This window comes from Pinus tabuliformis, chromosome 9 (assembly GCF_031772625.1).
Source record: "Pinus tabuliformis cultivar Carrire ecotype Pingquan chromosome 9, CPIR1, whole genome shotgun sequence".
Classification (NCBI taxonomy): Eukaryota; Viridiplantae; Streptophyta; class Pinopsida; order Pinales; family Pinaceae; genus Pinus; species Pinus tabuliformis.
In genome coordinates, this window is record NC_142307.1 from 363,365,810 (window position 1) to 363,375,825 (window position 10,016).

Sequence of the window (10,016 nt, forward strand, 5' to 3'; positions counted from 1 at the left end):
AACATCACCATTATCGCTCAAGTTTTACACCCTTTTTTCCATTGTAAACAAGATATATAAACGAGAGGCTTTAATTAGAAGGAAACCCATTAAAGAAATTATGTTATTTATTTGGATATAATTATCTTCTTACCTTGGAATTTGATCGGTGCATAGTAACAGTGGTAGCCAAAAGATATCAAGATCTGAGATAATTAAGATTTACGAATAATTTATTGAGGATTATCCAATTATATCTATAGAGGACCCAATTGATTAGGATGATTTAGATCACTATGGACAGTTTACAGCCACATTTAGGGAAAATGTGAAAATTTCTGGGGACTACCTATTGGTGATAAATCCAAAGGTAACTGCTTGTCTTTTCACACCTAGTTTCAATTTAATCATTGAGAATTTTCGTTACCCCAACTTGTTCTTCACTGTCATCTTGTTTTTTTGTACTTTTTCCTCAATTTTCTTTGATATATGCACATGTACTAGTGCAGCATGTTGGAAAGGCAATCAATGAAAAATATTACAATTCTCTTTTACTAAAGGTAAATAGATTGATCCTTAATTATGAATATTTATTGTTGATGTGACATATTATTTCTAATAATTTTTTCAAAGTTGTTGTAGGTGAACCAAATTGGTTTTGTTACTGAAAGTATTGAAGAATTAAATATGTCCAAATGTGCTGGATGGCGAGTAATGACAATCCATCACAAGTATTGATTTAATGTTGTCTTTCCTAGTCTCTTTCTTTCCCTCATTTTTAAAATTTTACATCATATGTGATATTGATGTGTATTTTTTAATGTTTCTTTTATTGTGTGTATGTATTGGTGAAATGAAAAACACCTTTATTGCAAATCTATCACTGTGTTTGGCCATGATAATGTTCATTTTTTTGTATTTTGTTGCTTTAATGTGTGTAGAGTGATTAGCGAGTTCAATATGTGTCGAATGTGAAACCTTAGTGTGTATGGATTTGAGTGTTTAATCATTTTTCTATTATATAATTGAGTATTGAAGGTTTTTTATTATCATGAAGCAATTAAGGTATAAATTCACTTGTGATCTACAAGGGTTGTGTGTCTGCACCTTCATGGCCAAATGAAGATAGGTGCCCCTTGCAGGTCTGAGTGACTTGCCAAATATAATCAAGTGCTTTTATAATTTGGTCTTTTGATTTTTCTAGAGTCAGTTATTTATTCTACCTTTTATTTACAATCTTTATTTTCACCTTGGCAGCTCTTACGAATTGAGGAGGAACTGGGGTTGCCAGTGGTATATGCAAGCATAATTTTTGGCAAACTTGTAGAGCCATACTAAAGAAATATGTTTTGGCATGTTCGAGAATGCTTTTGATGTTTAGGATATGGGGAAATAAATAATTTTTTTTGCTTTTTCGAGATTTTTTCTCTATTTTGTTTGGAGAGATTGGATTCCAATGGTGGTGGAAGTAATAAAGGCTATGTGTACATACCAACAATAAATTTGAAACACCTTTTTCTTCTTGGATTCCTCGATTATTAAAATTATATTTTTAAAAAGTTGAAGACTACCATTCAAACCTAGACAAGGTAGCACCTTGGAGTTACTTTCAACCAAATCATTAATATGTTTTGAATTTAACTCATGTTTTCTTTAAAGCCAACCATGAATCTTGTAACACTAGAGACAGATAACTTACAAGGAACAATATTAGGACTTGATATTTAGTGCGTATCACTCTTGCACTTAATTTAAAAGGATTTTATACTCTTAATAAATTATTTTATTCAAAATGGTCCCAACATTCTGCTACATGAAAAACACCTAAAAGTTCACACATTGGCTTATTTCATTCTTGCACAATAAACAAAAACCACCTAGTGATAGTGTGAAAAAAAAACAAAAGGTGTGACATTGCCATCACATGACTCTTGTTTCTTCTATGATGCAATTTACCAACCAACCATCATACATTATTTATTATAGGTTTTCTTTTTCTTCCCACTTGTTTTCAGAAGTTATCTACAACCTGAGATTTTTAGCTTGTAACTTAGTTATCATGATTGTGTCTAAGATTTTACTGAAGATTGAATGGTATGTTTCAAAGGTGTTCCTTCATATGATGACATTTTATTTTCTTTGTTTATATAGGTCATCTAGCCACATGGTGGCCACTATTTCCCCACTGAAGAAAACTTGTTCGAGTTTCTTGCTTTTCTGGAGAAAAATGGTAGACATTACTGATGTTGAGGTATATGGTGTATAATTAATTTATAATTTAATTTAGTTTATAGTCTAGTTTTCAACGTATTTCATGCCTTAAAATTTTCTTTGTCTATTCTTTCATTTTCAGAAGAGAAAATTATTATTGTTAGTAAGGTGAAAAAATTGAAGAAATTGGATGAAAATAGCACTCGAGCGACAAATGTAGAAAGAGAGAAAGAAGAGATAACCTTAAAGTTAATATTGTAAATGAGACACACACATACAAACTGATGGTCAAATCTTTCGAGTTAGTGAATTGACGTGTAATGCCTTGGGATCATTTTGAAGTGATGAAACAATATTTCATGTGTAAAATGTATTCCAACCAATATTAATTTGGAAACTCATATTGTAATACTTGAAATTTTATATAATATAACTTGAGGTTGAAATTATTTATAGCTTCACATTATATTATTTAGTATTGTAATTAACATATGTAACTTTGTCTTTTCATATTAGAAGAACATGCACATTGTATAACTTTTTTATTAATTTAGTTGCAAAATCATACTAATTAATTTACATTGATAAATAATGAGCACATAAAGTCAATCTAAACTACTAAATTAGTAGTTTATATTGATTAATGATGAATAAAAATAAAATTAACATATGAATAAATTATTCATTTATAATTATTATTAATGAAAGTAATTGAAATGAATATAGACTATTAAATCAATCATTTATATAATGAATATGAAACTACCAAAAATAAATAAATCACTATTGCAAATGATAAATTTATGATTACAAATAATGACTAAATTTTTCATATATATGACTATTAGTAGCTAATTTGCAGTGTCTTATAGAACGAATGAAATTTATTCACATTTCTTTGGTCATTAATTGGTTTCAAACAATGACTAAAATTTGCATAAATATGACTATTAGCAGCTAATTTATAGTATCTTATAACACAACCAAAATTTTGGTTATATTTCTTTGGTCATTAATTGGTTTTCTCGGGTGAGAATATAGTAATATATTTTGTTCTATATTTGGTCATTAATTGTGGCAATTAATGACTAACTCAATGACTAAGTTAATGACCAAATCTATGACTAAATATACTACTAGATAATAAAATTGAGACAACCAATTAATCACTAAGTTGAAAATGACTGAAATTTGGTCACATTATAAGGTACCAAATTAGATACTATTGGTCACCAACTGAAAAATAGTTGTTTATATGCAAAATTTAGTTGCTTTTTTAGTAACTAATTAGCCATTTTGTACTAGTATTATCAGAATTGACTCACAACTTGTAGTGCTACATTCGACTAATGTCTATTTAGTTTAGAATTCCAATTGTGATAACTATGTTCTTAAGGGTTCACCTTCTAGCAAGAAATTTTTATTATATCAAATATCAACACATTTCTAGAAGTATAAATACAATGATAGATGCATTAGCAAATCATGTTTTAGACAGATATTTATGACATATGTCAATTCAACTCAATGCACATCACATACATTGAATAAAATAACATAATGCATAAGGAACATTCATAGGTATATATATATATATATATAAAGTTTGGTTTTACAAAAAATTGTGCCTTAGACACATATAGCCACACAACTTTTCACATCAAAAAATATACATGTAGTCAAAATAGGACTACATAGCGTCCTAGCAGAATAATCCTAATGATTCTCATGATAGAAATAAACTATGAAAGACATCTTACACAGTAGTTAGTTGATATGTCCAAGAATGTCAAGAATATGATGTTGTAGTCTCATAGGTTTTTGATCGACCCTAGTCTCTCCACATTCCACTAGATATCCGCAACAGTCTTGACCACATTAAGATCCTACAATACCTCTCATCCTCCTACGACAATATGTACTCCAACTGGTTCCTTTTGTGGATATCCATCACATTGAATATAGGATGAACCCACAGGTCGAACGGGTCCAACGTCTGCATGTAAAAATTGACAGTTAGTTTCAGATACATAAAAAAATATAAAAATTGTAAAACTTAAAACTCAAAAAATAATGAAAATGTTTTTTTTAACCTATGGCACCCCATCTCTTGCCATCAAAAAGAAAGATCTTTGGGTCTCCATGGAAATCCATCTTTGGATATGGGTAGTCCTCAATCATAATGAGTTACATGTGCGACCATCGAAAGAAGGCTAGTGTAAAGATCATAGATGATGGACCTAGATGTCTAGGCATGTAATCCACCCATCTCCTCACCTGTGAGACTCTCATATCTTGGAGCTCAAGTGAGATATGATATGGTCAGAGTACTGGAATATTCTCCAAGATAAATGTAATACAAATCAAACCATACCCAAAGTTATTCAACTCTCCATCCTTTTCCCTATTCATTTCTTATTTCATGTTTGTTAGTACTCCCTCTCTCTAGTTGAACACTGTTGGCTCTATGCACTTTAAATAATACTGCATTTGGGACATGTTAGCCAAATGCAAGTTAGAATGCTCATCTAGTCTAGTAATAATAAACATGATTGTCCTCAAGTGAAAATAGATCACACCCTTTATCTCGATTTTCCCATCTCTGGTTGGTTGGGATCGAGGTCTACAATGTGTACTGATAATGATAACAAGATATGGGCACCTCAAGAACGATAACGAGATATGTGCACCTCTCCTATAGACCCATCAAGAAATATATATCTTCCACTTTACACTAAGCATATCTTCTCCAAGCGTAAAATCCTATGCCTTAACATCCCATGCTTGAACAAGATATTCTAAAACCTCCATTTGTTGCCTCATCCTAGGAAGCCAGAAGAATTTCAAAAGCCCATAGTTTCTCAATGTTTGGATGGTGGCTGGATCATTAGTAGAATTCATATATTGTTCCTTATGTTCCCTTTATCACCATATTAGAGACATTTTGTTTTGATAGAAACCTAAAACATAACAAGAAGAACCATTAGAGTGAATCTCATGCAAAAAATTGAGAGAATTTTGAGTGAAATAAGAAAAACAACTTCTTGAAATGCGCTGAGCGCATCCTAATAAAGGGAGACAATGTTGGTATTATGAATTAGTTGTTGTCCTTAATCACAACCTACCTGATGAAGTTTTCCTTGATGGCCACCTATCTGATGAGTGGAAGCCTACTTGATGAGTTGTCTCTTGATGGAAACCTACTTATTGAAGATTTAAATAGGATGTGCTTATAGATGTGAGAGAGTGTTTTGAAAAAGGCATAGAATTTTAGAGGTAGAGGATAGATAGAGTTGTAAGTTAAAGAAATATAAGTGGGTTCAGCTAAGAAAAGCATCGTACACACATTATTTTTAAGAATAAAAGGCACATACAGTTTCTACACCATGGTATTCTAAACAACAAGGGCACTTGAAATGATATTTCCTTGTGGTATTGAGCCCAGTAACAGATGTTTTGATCCTGTCTAAGAAAACCATTGGTTGGAGTATGGTTTTGACCTGTGGTATTCAAAAAGGCTAAGTTATATAACGTGATGAAGATCAATGCAATGAAATGTCTGCAATGTGTGCAAGCGATGGAAATCTTATGAATAGTTACATCTGAAGCAAATATGCATGTTATGGGCTATTAATGCTTTGCTTGATCTAAACTAAGTATGAACACAAAAGTTTGATGATGGATCAGGTCGAATAGATCTGAGATGAAAATGATGATTATAAGATGATTTCATTTGTGTTGATGGTGACTTAACACATGATTTTTCTATGTATGTTGAGATTTAGGTATGTCTGAAGTTCTATGTTACATCAAAGATTTGAATCTAAATTTGCATATTTGTACATGGTTTTTATAGCCTTCAAGGTGTGTACACATGTGGATATGTTTCTACTAGGTTGTCTACATGTGGGTTTGGTTTAAAAAAGGTGTATACACACACAGATATTCTCTGAAGAAAACACATAGAGAAATTAGGGTTTTTAGGAAAGGGTTGCTGATCAATTTTATCAATTCTGATGTGTTTCTATTTTTTGTCAATGAAGTCTTCTTGATGATCAAGTTTTAAAAAATGATCTTTTGATTGTGGATTTATTGATTGAAGAATGTTGAGGTTACTTGTTGATCATGATTGAACATCAGATAAAGTTCTGTGATTGTTTCGGAATGATCTATGTATAATTCACTATATGTTTTAGAGTAATAGCGGTTGAATTTTCTAGTTTTCAAAAGCTTAATATCTGTACACGGATATGCATCATGAAAGGCACTTACACAAGTGGACTTTCTACTGCAAAGTAGCATACATATTTTGACAGAGAGTTGATCAAGGTTTCCAATAACAAAATGTGGTTTCTTGATGTATTATAAGTTGTTTGGTGTTCTGGTTACAGTGATCTAATTGTTCTAGTTGGTTGGTTGAGTTTTTGGTTGAGTTTCAGTTGATTAGGTTTCAGTGATTAGTTGATTCAGTTGTATCAAAGATTGATGATTGAGTTACTGAGATACGTTTCAATTTGATGATTGATATTGAGCTTAAATGTTGGTAGTTGATCCAGTATGAAAATTTATGAAACCTGGTCCCTGGAGATTGGTGAGTTGGAGCTTCCTTCCAGTGGTAGCTAGTAAATCATATCAGGATATTGGAGCTCTGTTCCAGTAACAACTGGAGAACGAGTGAAGGTTGTAGCATTTTGTAGGTTGGCACTCACATACTGGTGTAAGTCTATGCTAGTACAAGATTCAGGGGGTTGAAGCTCCCTTCCAGGAGGAGCTGAAGAATGAGTGAAGGTTGTAGTGTTCTACAAGTGGGTGTGTGCGTACTACTATCAGTATGTGCCAGTACAAGATTGTAAAATATTTTATTTATATTAAAAAGAAGATAGAGACAAAAAGAGAAGGTGGTTTTCTCCGTACTGGGTTTCCACCTTAAATCCTAGTGTTCATGTGTGTTTCTTATGTGTTATGGGTTTTTTACTTACTTCACACAATTACTATCTATTCAATGTTTAATGAAGTATTGATGCACTGGACAAAAATAAACAGAAAATTAATTAACTGCAATTAAGTTTACTTAGTTCAATTCTGTAAAGTTGCATACATAAATCAAGAAATGAAATTGAAAACTTATTGATTTGAAAATACTAATTCATTCCCCCCAGTCTATACATATTTTTCAAAACAGTGTGCTGCAACACCCTCCATAGTGAAAACTTTTATTGCGTAGTGTACGTTTCAACACTACTAGGCTGCACTGGTGCTAGGAGAAAAATTAAAGTCCTAGGCCACCCAAAACTGGAATAAATATGCATGAAATGTAAAATTGGAATGATAAAAATTTTTAGCAAGGTGAGATCTCCTACCTGGAAGTGACGACACTTGAAACGATCCACCATATTGGACGCAATCAGTTGCAGACGATTAGGGGAAAAAACACTGAAAACTCATTCACAAAGAGGTAAAATGTAAAATGGTAAAAATGAATTACTTTTTTCCTATTTATGGTCATTTTAATGATTATTTTATTAGTATATTATTATTTTGACCTAAATATGACCTAATTTTATGATGAATTAGGTATTATTAATCTTTTAGTGGTGTTTTGAGTAGGTTAATAGTTTTTTACTGGATTTGATGGTGTCTGAATTGAAACATATCATTTTTACCAAAGAGCATACCTTTATCACTTTTTCGATCTTTGTAAACTTACGAAAAATGAACCCCTTGGAGTCATCTTTCAACTATTTTCAAAGTCTCAAAACATAAAAAGGTTACCAAGAACTTTTCTTTTAGAACTCATTAAGGTAAATGAAAAGACGTTTAATGAGTATAATTTTAACCCTTTTCTCGACTGAGATAGACTATTTATGAAAAAGGAATAGCTTAGTCGAACATGGGTATGAGGTTCTCATGGGTATCATTTTCTTTCTTTTCAGACTCAAGAGACAAATTTACGAAAAGGAAACATTGGAGTTTTCTTTTTCACCTCTTTTTCAAACTCTCAAAACATGAACAAGGAGTCGAGTTTCAGCTTCATTAGACTTGTAAAAACATCAAACAATGATGGAACTGTCAAACATGACAAGAAAGAACTACTCCCTCTTAGGGTTATTTAAAAATACTCAAAGGGATTCATTTGAAGGATGAAATTACACATCAAACATATGTTATCCTCCTCGAGATTGTAAAAGATAAAGAGGTACTCACGAGAAATGGTTCGGTAAATTGGAAAACTAGAGTACTTTACCTATTATTGGCAGCAAGTCACTCTTGAACATGACACTCTTTCACTTCATCTACGTGAATGTTGGGTTGGGAAATGTTTGTGACTTTATGGTTCATCATACCATATCAAAGCCTCCACTTTTTGTTTCTAGGTCAATGTTGCCAACTCCATTCAGTCTGACTAATATGTTCAAGAGAAGTTATTAGTTGATATCTGCTATGATACACTTAAACCTTCATTCATGTCTATCATTCTTGAACTAGTTCCACATAAACATCATTATGTCTCAAACCTTGGTACCCATTTTGTTTGGTTGATGGGGGATACATAGAGGCCCTCATACAACTTGTCACTTCCTGTTGAAAGGAGCTTGTTATCTAGGAAGTTGACTTAGAAACTCCCTTTGCTACCTTGGATATGACATACATTAATGGTAAGTTTCCTCACTCTCGGAGATAGATTTCCATCATTAGCCTTTGGCCAAAATATTCTATGTGGTGTTAGACTTCAACTCATTAATTCACACCATACCAGTTGTATTATTGTATCTAGATAGGCATTAACATCATCGGTGGCTTATGTTATGTGTTTTAACGACTTACATCATTTGTGGGTAATCAGATGTTGTCTGCCATGTTCAAATCCAGATCATTTATTCACATGGTTAGAATCATAAATTTTATGATTGTGTGAATGTGATAGAATACCCTATATCTACTTCCACCCATCCGAGATGTTCTTTCAAGATTAATAAAAACTCACAAAAGCATGATGCTTATGATGATACAAATAGTCATCCAAGCATGTGTTTAGTCTCTGTTATCAGTGGATGATCTTCTTAATCATTGTACATGTAATGTTAGCTTATGTGTTAAGAATCAGTATGCCTCCCTTAGTAAAGATATCATGATGAAAATGTATTGTAACATATGATGTTCCTAACAGGTTGTTCTTCATCCAAACTTCTCAAAAGGTAAAGAAATTCAGTCATCAGCTACTGTTCTTGACTTTATGCTTTATGCAGAAATTTTTTATCGGCCATTTTTTCACATTTGGTCAATAGGTCTGCAAACCTGATAAATCCACATCCATGATCATGTTTTCATTATCCCTACATAAATCTCTATGCATGGCCTTTCCAAATGACTTAGATTTTTGGTCTAACTACTAAAAATTAGTTCTTTTAAGCCGCAATGCACCTCTCCCTTTAGAAACCTATGTTCAATGTTGGTTGATCCTTTCTACGTGTTATCACTTCGTAATTTCTTAAGTATGTGAAAGAAACCCAAAGGTAACCACAAAACCACTTTTAATTTTATAAGCTATCCCTTCTAAATTGAGAAAGGGATCTCTTTCTCATATTTAGCTTTATTGTGGTGTGATTTTAGGCTAGATGTAAAGTTGAATTGTTTAATTGAGGCTGCAAGGTCAGGCCATTCAAAAATGGATTCAAACTCTTAGAGTGATCAATTGCATAAATATCAAAGCAGAAATAACAGGGAAAGGTAGGCAGGCCATTGGATCTTCAGAGATTGATCGAATGATATGAAAGAAAACGGTTCATAATCAATTAAACATAGAGCAATTAAGAATTCTATATTTA